General features: G+C 51.6%; 1 protein-coding gene across 6 annotated transcripts in view; it reads left to right on the forward strand.

Moving 5' to 3' along the window:
- Positions 1-16,835, forward strand: part of Hivep3 (HIVEP zinc finger 3) — a 402,531-nt gene that overhangs the window by 289,790 nt on the left and 95,906 nt on the right. The window contains exon 1 of one of the 6 annotated variants that reach the window (XM_087549277.1): positions 12,164-12,309. The gene's annotated coding sequence lies outside the window, so the exon portion shown is untranslated. 6 annotated transcript variants of the gene reach the window in all.

A 16,835-nucleotide genomic window follows, 5' to 3' on the forward strand; every position in this document is an offset into this window, starting at 1 on the left:
TGTTTGATCAGGGCGAGAGCTGTTGGTCCTGGACCAGGTGGGCCTGGGGTGACACTTGTTCAAGATGTCTGCTGAGAGACCTCTGAGGACAGGCAGGTGTGCAGTATGTCTGCTGTCTTCTAAGCCATCTTGTGCCAGGATGTGAGTGACTCACTCTCGTTGGCTTCCTAGGGTCAACTGGCTCTAAGGAACCATCATGCCATTCCAGTGTGATTGGATCTCTGACATTAAGAGGGCAGAGGGGGCAATGTGGTCCAGCAGCCACCAGAGAAGCTCCCAGGGAGTTTCCATTCCTGCACTCTGTTGCCTAGCTTGGAAATTTAATGTTCTAGAAATATGCCAGACTAAGCCTGGCACTGAGGGCTTACACAGGTTACACATCTGAGTCTCAGTGAACAGAGCACAGAATCCCTAGAATAAACCAAACTGGGCATAGGCCTTCCTAGCTGTCCATTCACAATGGTGTGAACAGGGAGTGGAGGGGAGGTAGACAGGAAATAACAGCTCCTCTGTCCCCACTCCTTGGTTGTCAGTCAGTCAGTTTATGAGCAGCTAAGAAACATCAGATCCTGACCTGGTCATAGGGCCCTGGCCATGTGAGAGTGCCATGCCAGGTTTCCTGGTGCCAGCTCAGACTTCTGTCCTTGTGTCATTTTACAGTCCTGACAAAGCTACTGAGCTTGGCCACTCTAGGGGTGTTTAGTCATTGGCCCTGGTGTCTGAGGGGGCTGAGTGGGAGATCCAGTCTTACAGAAAACATGCCTCCTATCCTGTAAAAGGACAAGCCCACAGCCCACGCAGGGCTGGGAGAGGTGCAAAAGGCCCCTCGCAGCACCTAAAACAGTCTGTACAACATGACTTTAGGGTCTCAGCTTCTATTGTTCCCATCATGAAAAGGACATTTCTGCTGGTTTGATTTGACTCAACTCAGTGTATGCTTCCCCCTCCTTTCCGTGTCTATGCAACTTAGACTCACACTAGATTTTATTTATCTTCAGTACTCAGTCAGATAAACCTTCAACGGTGAAGAGCCAGCATCATTGGGGAGGATGGGGGTGGAGGGATTGGGAGACAGCTCTGTCAGTAAAGGGCTGCCACACAAGCATGAGACCTAAGTTCAGATCCCCCATCCCTCCCCTATCTATGGAAAGGCTGGAGGCATCTGCGCACAGAGGTACCCAGGACTGGAGTGGTAGGAAGACGCAAACCCTGAGAACCCATCGACCAGTCAATCTAGATCAATCAGTGAGTTCCAGGTTCCCTGAGAGATGCTATTTCAGAAAATAAGGTGATCAACAACTGAAGAAATCATCTGATATCAACCTCTGGCCTCCATATGTGTGCACACATACTAACAGAAGACACAGATAGACAGACAGACAGACAGACAGACAGACAGACAGACAGACAGGTGCGTGCACACACGCACGCACACACACACACATCTATAATAAAAGAAGTTAGACTTGGTCTCACAGGTCTTGTTTGCTTTTAGCGAGGGGTAGTGTGAAGAAGTACATATATGATCAGGAGCTCCAGGCTGTAGTGGGGCTCATTGCCTGCTGAATACCTAGAATCTAACCTTCACTCTCCCTCATGTATGTCCTCCCTCCTGTATGCCCTCCCTCCTGGATACCCTCCCTCATGTATGCCCTCCCTCCTGAATGGTACAGATGACTATGAGTCCTCCCAGAGTCAGAAGTGAGCCAAGAAGGAGACACAGGTGAAAGGGAAATGCTGGCCTTGGAAAGCTCCTGGCAGGCAGCTCCCATCCTCTCTGGGAAGAACCCAAAGGCCTCCTGGGAAACACATTCTTTCACTGTCCCCTTACATCTGAGACCACCCATCTGGTCTCGGGGATCTCCCAGCTGCTCCTCAGCCAGCTGTTTGTCTCCAACTGTCCTGTGGTTACAGATCTTTCTAGCGTTCTCAGAAGCCTCTTTCTCAGGTTGGCTCCAGGAAGGGAACTCAGCCCCACTGAGTGAGGAGCAGACAAGTCTGGGGAGGGTCCCGGGAGGGCCAGCCTGGGAGAAGCCAGATGAGTGTTGCCTTGTATTTTTCAAATAACTCCATGTCCACAAAGCTAAAAATGTGGTCCGTCCTTACATATTTTATATGTATGTGTGTTCCCAGTACATTTCCTTCTAATTTTTAAAACCATACATAACATTTAATCCATATGGTTCTGATTCCTTAACACTTAAATCATCCAAATGTTGTTTTGTAAGATCTATTTGCAAATCTCTTTACATAAGCTTTTAACTCATTCCATCTCAAGGGGAGAAAATCAGGATCCTTAGGGTGGGGCTCCTCTTCCTGGCTTCTGTTTCCTTACCCAAGGCCAGGATGATGCCTTGGCCAGTCTGGTCTGGGCCCTAGATGCTTGGGCTTCGTCTTCAGGGCAGAGAGTTGGGGAGCTAGGTAGGAGAAGGATAGATAGACAGAAAGGATCCTACAGGCTCTTGTCCACTTCCTAGCTCTCCAGATCTTCTGCCCATAAAGGTTTGAGGGACATAAACAAGGTACTTAACCAGGGTAGGGTAGGGGAACCAATGGGGCTTTCCCCACATGTGTGCCTCTAGGGCAGTGCTGGGGCAGGTGGAAGCCTGTTGGGCTCTGGGTCATTCTTCAAGAATCCTAAGACAGCAAACATCACACTGTAGTCAGTCTGGGCCTGGAGCAACAGGTGGCATTGTTACTTCAGGCTCTGGGGACCAAGAGGCCCAAAACAGTGGCCCCAGCACCAGAGGCACAAGACACTGGTAAGATACAAAACACTGGAGCTCAGGAGAGGGTCAGAGCTTGGAATGAGCTTCCAAGCACCCACTTTCACTTGGGAGCCCCCACCCAATGTACCCGGCCCCCAATGTACCAAGGAGATGAAGACAGGAAGGTGGCCGTTCAAATGGGAAACAAAATTTTCAAAACATAGACTGAGATTCCCCTTAGGGTCCCCGACTTTAGGCAAAGTTCACTCTTCAACCTAGAGTTGTTGCTCGATCTAAAGGTGTCTTACCCCCAGTCTCCCTCTCTCTTGTCCCTGCTCCCTTGTGACCAGCCTCTAACATACAGTACCCTTAAGCTTCTTCCTGTTTTCCCGGCATCTCTCTCCTCTGATGGACACCACCTACCTGACAGTTCCCTTCCTCTGAGAAGTTTCTTGGGATCGGTAGACATTGGCCTTCCCCTCTACCTCCACAGCCAGTCTTTCTAAACTGTCGTTATGTCCCAGACTGAATGTCCGGGAAGGATGCTTCAGGACTGTGCTGGGAGCTGGCAGTGGGATTCAGAGAGAAGTCGCTGCTGTCCAGGGAACCCTGGTGTGTTTAAGGCAGGTCCCATGTGACAGCTTTCTGAGAAGTCAGGGTGGAATTTGAAGATAGTGCCCACAAACTCTGGCCAAGGGTGTGAGATAAGAGAAAAAGAGTCTTGGGATGTCCAGGTGTGGCATAGCTGCTGGGATTCCCTGCTGCAGGGGCCTGTGGGCAAGCTCTGATCTGGATACCACCCGTGTCTGTATCCACAGAATGGGATTTGTTTCTCTGCCAGTTCCAGAAGGAGCAAATCCCAGACAGAGCGGCCTCTGGGACGGAAGAGCAGATGCTCAATCTAAAATTAGGGCCGCTGACTGCGGCTTCGTGGAGGCTTCGGAGCGGATCTGCTCCTCGCAGCTGTCAGTATGTAGCAGAGGAGACGTGGAGCCCCTGCGCCCTGGTGAGGCTGAGCAGCAACAGTGACAGCCAGCAGAGCTTGCAGTCTGCAGACTCCCTGTGGTGCTTTACTGGCCTTGACCTGTGGACTCAGATTCCCTTCCTAGGGGGGAGCTGCCTCAGGCCTCAAGGGGGCTCCTCTCTGACTTTTGACTATGAAAGCTTCCTTACGAGTTTAAACAAATAGTCTCATACTATCTTGCCAGGGAGAGCCTGTGTGTGTATATGTGTGTGTGTGTGTGTGTGTGTGTGTGTGTGTGTGTGTGTGTGTGTGTGTGTGTGTTTGGAGTATGGGGGGAGAAGCCAGAGGGGTTTCAGTGTTTGCCTTCCATCTTGCTTGAGAAAGGCTCTCTTTTCTGGGACTCTCCCATCTCAGCACTGGAGCCCTGAAGCTGCAGCGTCCCACTTCCGCCCTGATTTTATGTCTGTCCACAGATCTGAACTCAGGTCCTCATGCTTGTACCCCAAGAACTTTATCCGGAGTCAGCTCTCATGTCCCCTTCAGCTCTCACAGCCTGCCCTAGATGGGCTGTGGTTCTGGACACCAGTGGGAAACTGGGCATGTGGTGCATGTCAGCAAACCCACGCACACCAGGGAAGGGAAGACAGAGGGATCGAGAGTTCAAGACCGTGCTTAGTTAGCCCGGGAGGTACAATACTCCACATGCGACACTCCGTTTCAGAACACGAAAGCAAGAAAACAACAACAGAAACAACCCCCCGCCCCCACAAAACAAAACAAACAAACACAAACAGGCAGAAGGGAAACCTGGTTTAGGAATTTCACTTATTTCTCCCAAACCTGCAGTTCTCACAGCGGTCCACATACTGAGCTCCAGGATCCTGCATCAGCAGTTCCCACTGTTCATGGGGGCCTTCCCTATACCACGTGACTTAGCGTCAGCTGTCCCAGGGGGTTACGCTAACCTTTCCTACGTGTGTGACCCATCCCCAACCCCTGCCCTCCTGGTCACTGCTTCTGCTGCAGCACACCGCTCTGCTGCCATGCTGTCTGGAGTGTGTTCATTCCGTCTCTTCATGTCTACCTGCACTTCTGCGGAATACAAGCCATATAAGGCCAGGCAGGGGTTTGTTCCTGGTTCCTCAGATGTTTACCTCTCTCGATTGCACATTGTTATAGAATACATGTATTTAGGCGAAACAGCAGCATCCAAGCCCAGGCTAAATTCTCATTATGGTCCCTGATGATGTGCGGGGACGAAGGGTTGCCCGAGTAGGTTTGAGGTGTGTTTTGGTTCCCTTAGCACCATACTGAATGCTTGCTTATGTGTGTCTCTTTGCCAGAGAGGCACTACCAGGTGAATAGGGCTACTTCTGAAGGGGGAGGGGGAGTCCTCATTTACAGACTCATGAGATTCTGTAAGATCCTAATATCTGGAAGAATTGAGGCTTCAGCCTCTGCATGAGCAGGGATCTTTAGAGATATGTGTGTGTGTGTGTGCCCACGGGTTTGCTCACATGCATGTGCATGTGCGTGTGTGTGTGTGTGTGTGTTTATTGTAAGAAGTTGGTTCTTGTGGTTATGGAGGCCAACAAGTTCCCAAGTTCTGTTGGGGTCAATTTCAATCTGAAAGCCAAGAGAAGAACCAATATTTCCTTCTGAGCCCAAAGCCTTGGAAGATCAGCTGCTAGCTCTGTTGGCCAGCAGGAGGGTCCCATCCCCTCTTCCTTAGCTTCCGTGTCCTAGGTATGCCCTAGTTGGCTGGGTGATACGCATCTACTTTAGGGGGAGCATGTGCTTGACTCAGTCTACTGAGTCATGCATTAATTTCATCCAGGGCATGTTCCTTCCAGACACACCCAGAATAATACTTGGCCATCAAACTCTAATGCCAGCTAACCTGGCACAAAGTTAATCCTCAACTACCCTTCTCTGTCCTCATTGCTACTTTAATGTAAAACATTTAGTCTACAACTAGACTGCATTTATACATAAACCCCATGACACTTAGAGCACATTTGCCCCATTCTCTGCGATGGCCCTCCTGCCTTCTCCACAGGTCTCTTTCCTCCTCAGAAATAGCCCCATCTGTTTCCATGTTTCTATGTATATGTACATGTGTACACATGACTAGATACAGTTTTTCATGAGAGAGAGGATATGATATGCATGTGTGCTCCCTCCCCATGTTCTCTGACTCCCTCTTATGGGCACACCTTTGCTGGACACCCCCAGCCCTCCTAATTCCCCGTCTCAGGCCCAGACCTAGACATCAAAGGGGCTGCCTTCCCTCCTAAGATCCCAGCCCTTTCTCTCAGGAACCCAGTCAGGTGCTCCTGAGTGCCTGTGGGACCCTCATCTTTCTGGTCAGTTTTCCAGGGTTCAATACATGAGAGGCAAGTTACAGGAAATTACCAGGTAGGTGAGGGAGCTTGCTATGAGAGTTTGTTTTCCTGTAGAGTAGCTGACAGTGGGAGGAGCCTGGAGTCCCCCGGGGATTGATGGAGGCTTTGCCTGCACTCCTAGGCAGTGGGGCAGCATCTGCCACTTCCCGCTCGCTCTGCCATGGGAAGCACAGGGAAAGAACTGTCCAGGATCCTTATGTATTGGGCATCTACTAGACACCAAACATTGCTCCTTGCTGGAACTCACAAGATCCAGGTTCAGGGAGGGGCTTGGGAAGAAATATTTTAATGGAATCAGTGTTTTGAAAATGGAGGTTTTAAATCCAGTCTTCAAACCCAGAGGAAAACAGAGCACAGGACGGAGAATGGTTTGTGTTCCCTGCATGGTCAAGGAGCATATAGAGAAGCTACAGGAGAAGGTACAGGGGGATGGAAACACAAGAAAGAGTGTTCCAATGGGATGAAACAGCACAGACAAAGACATGGCAGGAAGAGTCATGTGAGCTCCTTGCCTGGGCCAGGTCCTTCTTGGAGAAGGATGGCTCTTCCCTGGGAAGACCCTGAGGCTGAAGGATGAAGACTGGAGATGTCCCTCCTGCCTCAAGAGCCCAAAGGTTTCAGTCGGGTGGAGCAAGACACACATATGCCTTTGTTTTTATTGGACAAGGCTCCTGAAAGTAGCCTGGGAACCAGCCCCACCCCTCCCATTCTCTCTTCTTCCCTTCCTCCTGTTGTCAGTTATTTTCCATAGTACAAGGTCTTTCTGGAGCTGGCTGTTACCCATCAGGGAGCAGGATTTGTCTCCCCTTGGTTCCTGCCTACACCTTGACCCTCCCTCTACCTTGAGCTGGTCACATGAGCCATATCTATCACAGTTGGATGGAGGGCCCAGAGCACCATCCCAGAATTCCCTTGTCCTTTTTGCTACTCCCAGATCCCCAACACAACTGTTACTGTTCACCTTATATGAATGTTTATTCCTGTGATTTATTCTGCATACTCTCCCTTCCCTAACTGTATGAGCCATGAGGACAGAGCCTAGGTCATCAGTGTCCTGGAGGTGAGGGAGGGACTTCCGTTAGGTGGGCATGTTATACATGCCAGTTTCAGGTCTTGGCATTTAAGGTTCATTGTTACCTTTGATTCCATTAGCTCTCACTTAGTCCTAGGAACCATGGCCTGGGATGTGCCCCCACCTCACTTTATACCTGAAGAAACTGAGCTCGATCTTTGGGACTAAGTAGCAATAAGTATTGGGGTAGGACCTGTGCCTCAGTCTGAGTGAATCCAGGCCCTGGATACTTGCTCTGATGCTGAGCACAGACCACAGGTAGAAGAACATTTGTTATTGACGATCCAGCCAGTCCCTTGGCTGGGGAAAGCCTGTTCTCAGAGATGCCAGGGGAATGTGGCTTGACTCATCTGATTTCCTGGAAGGGAAGGCCCTGCCTTCTCCACCTGGGGCCCCACGGTAGGGAGGGTGAGCCCTGTGGGAATTTCTTTCAGAAATACAATTGAGAATCCAGAACTGAGGCAGGGCCAATTGTCGGCAGAAAATGGAGAAGACCCTCCTGCCCTTGAGGAAAATCACTGGCTGGAGGTTAAGTGGCCTCTTGTGGTAGTTGTTTGTTGGACAGAACAGCTGCAAGGGCACAGTGTGAGGACCAGCATTCTCTGCATGCCTGTGATATTCCTAGAGCCGAGATGTGCTTGTGAGGTATACAGAGTCTAAAGTGGCCCCTCATTCATGGAGAAAAGACTGCATAGGAGGACCAGGCCAGTACAGCCAGTGCTAGACATAGACAGTGCCATCTGGGGACTGGGAATGCCCTCGATGCTATGGAGCAACTACGAAGGATAGGTGAGAAGCTAATACAGGGTTGTGCATGTGAAGTGTACTTAGCAGACACAGAAATACCTCAAGGTTTTGTGAGGTCAGAAGGCTACATGGATGAGGACAGGGCACGCACAGCATGGCTGAGAGGTAAACTAAGGTTTAATTATCAAAAGCACCAGGAAAGAGGATGTTTTAAGTCTCACTTGATTTTGTCTGAGAGTACCTCACGTTGTGTTCAGAGGGATTTAACAGAGTCGCCTGGGCCTGGTATGGTGGACTTACTCCTCTTCATTCACACTTAGGAGGCAGAGGTGGAAACAGAAGGATTTCTGTGAGTTTGAAGCCAACTTGAGCTACAAAGTGAGTTCCAGGCTACTAAGAAAGACTCTCAGGAAAAGGAAAGAAAGAAAAGAAAAACAAAAGAACAGACTGGGTGGGCTGAGTGAAAGAGAGCCATCGTTACCTGTTGGCCTGAAGTAAGGCAGCAAAACTGAACAAGAGATGTCGGTTTTCTATTTGCCGCCATGGACCCCATTCATGAGTATAAGCAAGATGAGGAGGCGGGGACTCTAGATCACAGTGTGAGGACAGGTGGTGATCAGTGCTGTTTACTGAGCCTCTGCTAGATGTTGGGTACTCTTTCAAAGACCTGTCACGCTGTCTTGGCTGTCTTGTTAAAATATCACAAAAACCTTTCAGGATGAGGTAATCAAGAGCAGTGACATCCCCAGGATCCCAGATCTACATGGCCTTAAGGCCTCTCCTGTCACCCACAGCCACAGATTATATACTGGATCAGGGCGGCTGGATGGCTACACAATGCTCAGGCAGGAGCTCTCTCTCCAGGAGAGAGGAGGGAATGCCAAATACATGCTTGCTTACACACACACACACACACACACACACACACACAGAGAGAGAGAGAGAGAGAGAGAGAGAGAGAGAGAGAGAGAGAGAGAGAGAGAGAGAACACAGAGAATCTGGGTCCAGAAAATGATGGCCACAGGAGAAGAGAGGTGGAGAAATGAATGACTGATTGGAAGATGTAAGCACAAATAAGACAGGACCCTCAGGGTGGTTGCTTACCCCTACTGTGAAAATTCTGCCAAGAACACTGTGGCAGGCCCCATACCTTAGGAACCACAGAGTATTCCAAAAACCTGCCTATCATTTGGTTGTTAGGAGCTGCAAAGGACACTGCACAGGAAGACAGCAGATCAGATGTTAGCCCTGCCCTGAGTTCTAGGTCTGTGAAGTATCTATGGTGTGCTGACGTTGGAGCAGGTGTGTTGTGTGTGTGTGTGTGTGTGTGTGTGTGTGTGTGTGTGTGTAGCATTTCCATGGAAACTGGCATTTGGCATTCTATCATGGAACACCTGGACTGCTATCTTCTTGAATTGTAGCCTTAGAAGGAATGTGGCCCCCCAACCCCCGCCCCGTGGTACCTCTTTCCTTCGCCTCACTTTAAGCTTGGCAAGCAGAAGCCCCGAGAAAGGAATGGTGGGCTATCTGTTTCCATCCTTGGATGGACGTTCCAGAACACCAGCTTGTATGTCGCATGTTCGCAGCGAAGGAGATGCACCAGACTCACATCTCAGGAATGAGAGAATGTGGGAGGCCCCTGCGGTCAAGCACCGGGGCTTTCTCCAGACCAGGCACTGCTATAGTCAGGGGCTGGACCCAGCGGAAGGAAATGGCACCTGGCACTGCCTGCCTACTGAGCTATGTTCTATCCAGCACCTAGAATAGAGGAGCAGTGGAATTACAGAGAAGAAGCAGACAAAAGCCTTGACTCGGGGCTACCTGGCATCAGACTTTGACCCTGAGCATGGAAGCCAGAGTCCTAAAGACCTTGTGGTCTCCAGTGAGGAACGATGGCACCACTGGGATAGGCTGAGTGTCCAGTAGCTTTGGTTGAGGGAGGACCAGGAGAAGCCCCTGCTGGAAGGGCCTGTGTAGCTCAGAGGGCCAAGGGATCAAGTATAGCTAAGTTGTTTGTTGAAGGCACGCTCCTTCATCCCCCTGTTCCTCCTCAGAATGGCCAGTTCAGGACTCCTCACTTCAGTTGATATGGAGATGTCATTGCCTGCCAGAAGCTATAAAGAAGTTGGTCAAGGGAGAGCAGCAGGGAGAGAAATCCTAGGGTATTGGAGAGTCCACATCAAGGATCATCTGGCAAGAACCCCAGGATAGCCATTCCACAGTAGTACCATGGCTTCCTCTCCTGAGCATCTAGCCTGGGCCCTGTTGACAACCCTCACTGCCAGATCCCAGTCCAGACCCAGAAGCTCTGTATTCTATGTACAACTATTTGGCTCTTTTGTGATCAGTCTTGGAGGACAGGCTAACCAAGCTAGAGGGGTTCCTTTAAGGGCCAGTCTTAGAGGAGGCAGATCCATCACAACTGATTGAGGTCAGGGTAACAGATGCAGGAGTATTTGTAGAAGCAGGAGCCACTGAGTTACCTGTGGTAGCATGAGAGCCTTTGGTAGAGCTAGGGCAGAGTTAATTCTTAAAAGGCAGGAGCAATTCAAGGAGCATTCATTTTCTCTGCCTAAAGCTACTTCTGCCAGGAACTGAGAACAGGGAAGGGGTAGGATGGGGTCAAGGATCTGTATATGGTGGGGTTGACAGCAGGGAAATAAAAATTATGCAAAGGCCCCCAAGAAGTGAGAACTGATTTAGTATGGGAGCCAGCTGAAGCTGGGAATGCAGCTGTTTGGGTGAGGTGGAATAGTGTTGGGGTTTCACAAGCACATGAGAGCACATGGCCTTTTCTAAAGGGAGAAGATGGCCTCATTAGAGCCGGTGGGCTTGGGCTGCTGGAAGGTGGGGGACAGTGGGCATCCACAGAACTACTAGGAACCTTGATAACTGATGGGTAAGCAGGCAGTTGTGGGTGAGCAGGCCTGTGGTCAGCTACTGTCACCCCTGCCTTCACTTTCCATAAGACGGACAGCCATAGTGTTCTCTCTCTAGCTCAGCTGGTGGTCTGGAGTGATTAGCTTGCTCTGACCTGGCTCTGGAGGGAAAGCATTGGCTCTGGTGGAGCAGTTGTAGGAAGACACAGAAATACCCAGGGTCAAACGCTCTGTCTATCGGACTCAGGTGTGTTTGAGATCCTGGCCTTGGAGCTAGAGAAAGCTTGGGTCCTCTAAGGCTCCTTGGGGAAAGTCCTGGTCCAAATAGAAGACAATGATGGACCTTGTGATCCAGAGAGTATGTCTTCTTTATAGTCTGGTTGCCCCTGGTTCCCATAACCTCTTGCTGTTCCAGGGCAGACAAGGTAGGCCTGGAGTAACCTAAGCCAGGGCAGCCCACAAGGAACACCCCCACAGTCTGAGCTGCAGCACAGGTACCTGTAGACTGCAGATAGTGCCGAAGTCTCAAGGCCACTACTTTGTGTTGGCTGGTGGGGACGATTGGGGGGCTGCCTTAAATACATCCTTTGCTGTTCCCAACAAGGACCAAAGTAAGGCAGGTCTGGTACTAGAAGCAAAAGCTTCTAGTAAGGTTTGACTATTGGGAAGTCCCTGATGACTCCCACCGCCATCCAGTCAGAGCCCAGAGAGGTCCTGCCAGGTCCTCTGCTCCCAGCAATCTTTAAAGCTGATTCCCGCCTGGGAATGCATGGGCTTTCCGGATAGGGCTGCCATCTGGAAGGAAGACAACTGACAGAGCTCATTTTGGGAAAGGGATAGGCACCCTCCCGGCCCTGTGGATCCAAGGCGTGGCACCCAACAACAGAGCCCCTGCAGCGGTCACCGGGGCTTCCCTGTCTGTCCTCTCTGGAGAGCCTGAGAGGAAATGACAGCGCGGGAGCCAAGGCGGGCGAGGAGGGAGGGGCAGCGCCCACAGTGACACGGCCTGTCACAGTGGAGGCGGCCGCGCAGACCCTCCCAGTGGCTGCTGGAGCAGGGGAATCCCCAGCCACAGATCCCCTGCCCCGGCCGCCACGCGGTGCGCCGCCGGGCTGCTCTATGACCCCTTGCTGCCCAGGCATCCCGGGCCAGCTGGTGGCCAGGCTGTGCTCGCCCCAGACAGACAGTGGGGTCCCCGGGTTTGGCAACAGGAAACTCTGGGGAGAGAATGGAAAGAAGTGGGTGGTCCGGCCCCTGCGACTTCCCCTGACATCACTGCCCAAATAAGGAGCTTCCCAGCGGCCGCGGGGCGGCCCAGAGCCGCGCCCGCCCCGCGCCCACCCCGCGCCGCGTGGGCTGCCAAGCGAGCGCCCAGGGCACCACCGGGCGGAGCCGAGCCGGGCGGAGCCGAGCGCGCGGGCGCTGCCGAGCCGCCGGAGGCCGGGCGCGCAGCCCGGCGCAGCCCAGCGCAGCTAACCCGGCGCGGCGCAGCCCAGCGCAGCCAGCCCGAGGCGCAGAGCCCAGCCAGCCGCAGGTAAGCACCAAGCACCCTGCAGCAACGAGGCTACGGTGGGTGGGCGCGGCGGTTCCAGCTTTCAGGATCCTTGGGTGCGAGCGGCCCGGGCTCTGCGCCGGTGCACGCGCTCTGCGCTCGCGTTTTCCCAACGCTACTTCTGTCATCATCTTAGGGTGACGAGCGTTCCCGCGTCCGCTCACCGCCGCGGTGCGCAGCCCCATTCGCCCTTGGGTGCGCAGACTCCAGGGTCCTGTGCGGATCCTCGCCCCTTCTCAGGGACGCACCGCGGGGTCTACACACCTCTGGGAACTGCTCAATGGGTTCGGTTGTTCTGGCCACGTTTCCCCCGGAGGCCTCATCAGTTTCAGACTGTCAGAGCACACAGCCTTTGCTCATTGCGCGCTCACTATTAGAGAGTGAAAGTAGCCTTGCTCCGGTTCTTCCTTACCGGTGGCAGAATGGCACCTGGCTTAAAGGGATTGTGGTGGTACCCAGGGGTCCATACCTGCTGTGGTAGGTAGTGTGTTGCCATTGGCAAGGATCTGTTGGGCCTCACAGACTGGTGTTCCCAGAGCCCTGTTCCATGGGCGTTTCTAAGAGCACCAACCCTACCCGCTTGGCATGTGCAGGGTGCTTGGGATTGGGACAGGACTGGTGGTGGCTGCAGAACAGGTGCGGTGGCATCAGCATTGAGTTCTTACAAGGGTTTCACACAGTGACCATTGCTCACCTATAAGAATATAGTGAATTTATAGACTGAGGAAGAGCACAGAGGAAAGAAAACAGACTCAAGTGACCGGCCCACAGCAGTGGCTCACGCAACTCAGAGTGGTCCAGACTTCATTCATCTGTGCTCTTAGCATCTAGAAAATGGGGATGAGTGTCCCCCAGGGAGAACTGAGGACCTGTAAGTTAAATTGTTTTGTAACTGTGAAGTTTTGTGCATGTACTGGTTCCAGTGGTTTGAGTGATTACTGGGCTGGCATTTGCCATAGCTCAGCTGTGTGGCCTAGAACACCATTTCTGCCCTATCGCTTCTGTCAGCACAGAAGCAGGCATTAACAAGTGTCCTTTGTGCTGGCTTGCAGATTTCCCAGTGTGTTCCATGGAACGTTAGTTCTGAAGGCTATTCCACGAGTGAAGGTTTCCCTGTTTAAGTCTGAAAGTTTCCACAAGATCCTTTTACCCATCTGGTCAGTCAATCCATATTAGCAAATTAAAGGCTCTGAAAAGTCCTGCAATATAAGAACCTGTTTAACTTCATCAGGTCCACCTTTCCTCTTGTTGACTGTAGCCCTTTTCACATTACATAGGCTTGCTCTGGAGGAAAACAGCTTCATGTGCTCTTCTCATAGAGCTGATGTGGTGCCCAACAGAGTTGCAAACAAACTGACAGCTGAGTTCTAATTGCCCCCCTGGGTGAAGGATGGCCAGGAGCTCAGAGCCACAAGTGGCCTGAGATGGCCCAGTAGTGACCAAGTCCATTGAGTAGTTCCTAGACACCATTAAACTACTGTCAAAACACTGAGAATGGGGACCAGAACCCAGAGAGAGTCCCACCCAGTGCTCTCCCATAACTGAACGGCATGCACTCGTGAGGAGATTCTCTTCTGGGACCAACCTTGCTGCTTTATGCAGGCACCTATAGAAGTACATTGGGAAACGCAACAATTTACATGATTGATTATTGAATGAACTCTTGATAAGGTGCCTATGGAGCACTTTTTGTTTCTGGGGCTCCCCTGGGTAAATAAAGTTCAAGCAATAGCACGAGCTGGAGTAACAGTGAACTCCATGAGGAGCAGTCTCTTCCTCACACACGCCTGTGCTCTGCTTCACACTCAGCCATTTCTATACGTAGACCCACTGCTGAAGTGGATACCCCCACCCCTCCTGTCTTACACACACACACACACACACACACACACACACACACGCTCGCCTGTCCACTCATCAGCACATGCTCACACTCTCTCCTACACACTCCACGCTGTATACTTGTTCACACTCACATACATGTCCACTTCTACATGCCCCCCACATACACATCCATCCTGTTGTGCACCGGCCTGTGGCCGAGTCACTCATCAGAAAATTCCCTTGTCCCCCTGTTCCCAGAGTTGGCAGTTGCTCCCCAAGATGCATCCTGAGTGAGTGGGAAATCCTCTTGGGGCTGAGCCAAGGCTGGGGTTCTCAGGGTCTCCCACTTTCTTTCACTTCCTGCCCTATTTGCTCATATTGTCTCACTGCTGTTCAGTCATATGGAAAGGGATGTCCCAGCTCTGGGGAGTGCTGTCCTGTTTGTTTTAATCAACAGTCAAAACAATACAGGACCCCACCACAGAGCAGAGTGGGCACAGAGGAGACGGATAGCATGAGCGTCCCTGGTGGCAAAGATGACTTTGACCCAGACCAGCATCCTGAGGGATATACTGAGTGTTTGCCCAAGCTTGGTGAGTCCCAGGCAGCCATCTAGGGATTGCAGCTGTGAAAACTGTCCACTCCCTTTGTTTCTGCAGCCTGTTCTCCGGTGGGAAGAAAGATGATGAACATTGGAGGGCACGAGGGAGCCACCTGCCTCTGATGCCTGCATAGAGAGACAGGCAGCCAGGGGCAGGGCACAGTGGGAACAGAAGGAAGAGAGGGCAGAAAGTCTCAGGAATTCTCAGACTTGACACTGGTCCTGGACCCTGAGCAATGGACATGGGGGCAAAGTGTCAGGAAAAAACTACTAGGCAGAGGACCAAAAGGTTAAGGCCCCACCACAAGAGGGGGCCAGACTAAGGGACACCAAGAAGACACAGGCAGCTAGCCACCGCTCATGGATTCCCAGCCAGCATCCTCTGGGGGAGTCTGCTGCTCCATCTAAGGCCTAATTACCACCTTGGCTCTGTCACAGAGACCAAACTAAGCATCCTGTGCTGGGAGACCAGGTTGGCTCTCTCAGAGACCTAACCCTCTATCCGACCCATCCCACCCCAGTCATGCCAAGAGGGTGGCATTCCTGGTTTGCCTCTCTGCCACCCCACTGCAGAGTCCTGTGGTCTGTGTGCAGGCGATTAGAGGCAGTTCAGGTGGTCCATCTGGACGGATAGTGGATTGGTTGTGCTGCTTCCATTATTAATAACCATGATGTCATGCATCTGTGCGGCTCTTGATCGGCTGCAGAGCACTCTCTCCTATTATCCCTGTGCTCTGTGGGCTGATCTGCCAAAGAGGGAGGGCTTGGGAGGAGAGCTTGGCCATTGCCACACACCATTGCTGCTGCAGGCTCACCCAGGCCACCTCATGGGCCCGTGCCTCTGTTTCCTCAGCTGCAAAGCCATTTTCAGAGAACTGACCTCCTGAGGCTCTCAGTGGGGTGAAGTGAGGACTCGCATCACATGTCCAGGGCCTGGCACAGAGTAGGCACTTAAGCAACTGCTGGTCCTCATCATCCAGGCAAGGAAGCTAAAGTTAAGCAGGATTGTGACTTTCCTATCTATTTCTATGACCCCAGCCTACCTATTCTAGGACTTTCAGTACATTTTAAAATAAATTTACTATGTGTGCATGTCCATGTGGAGGTCAGGGTATAATTTGCAGGACTCAGTTTTCTTTCCACCTTATAGGTTCTGGTGATCAAACTCAGGTCCTCAGGCTTCCCAACTTTGTCCCCTGAGCCATCTCACTGGCACAGTACGCTTTTTATATGTGCCCTGTTGAGTTAATTTGCCTGCAGTTGCACAGCAAGTTCAGAACAGAGACAAGGTTCAAACCCAGGACTGTGGCCCCAAAGTTCTTTTAAAAATCAGTGAGAACCAATGATCATCATTGTGATTAATGAAACAAGCTCCACCCCCATATCTTTGTGGAGATCAACATTGCTGTTGCTTTATTAAGAATCTGTATGTCTGAAGGCCTCTGGAGTTTTGAGGCATGGTGCTCTCTGTGAAGCCATGAGCAGATTTCATAAGAAGCATTTGGAATCTCCAGAAGAGGATGGAGACACGAGAAACAGTCTGAGTAATCATTTAACTAGAGAGACTGTGGCTGTCATCTGAGGGTCCTTAACTAAACTCCTAAATTCTGTTCCTTCTGTCTGGTTTGGAGACCCTGATAATGCCTGTGGTAACACGGAGCTGGCCCTGGTGCTGCACAGCCAACCAAAGCAGAGAAGCTCAGAGCGTGGATGCCTAGGAGGCCAGATTACTTTCTACCTGCTTCCTGACTCTACTCAGCCCTAGCGGGGGGCTTCAGCACACCTGTCCCAGGCTCAGAGTAGCCACACTGCATCATAAAAGCTGTGGAGTCGGGGCTGGGGATCTAGCTCAGTGGTAGAGCGCTTGCCTAGGAAGCGCAAGGCCCTGGGTTCGGTCCCCAGCTCCGAAAAAAAGAACCAAAAAAAAAAAAAAAAAAAAAAAGCTGTGGAGTTGTCCAAGCCCAAGGACGCACTTCCTGCATCCTCACCAGGGAGCTTGACCACATGCCATTCCCTCTCTTGGACCTCAGCTTCTGGTCCTTCAGGAGGTAGTGCTCCCCCTGAGCTGCAGGGTGGGCGCCAT

This window comes from Rattus norvegicus, chromosome 5, assembly GCF_021556685.1.
Source record: "Rattus norvegicus strain SHRSP/BbbUtx chromosome 5, alternate assembly SHRSP_T2T, whole genome shotgun sequence".
NCBI lineage: Eukaryota > Metazoa > Chordata > Mammalia > Rodentia > Muridae > Rattus > Rattus norvegicus.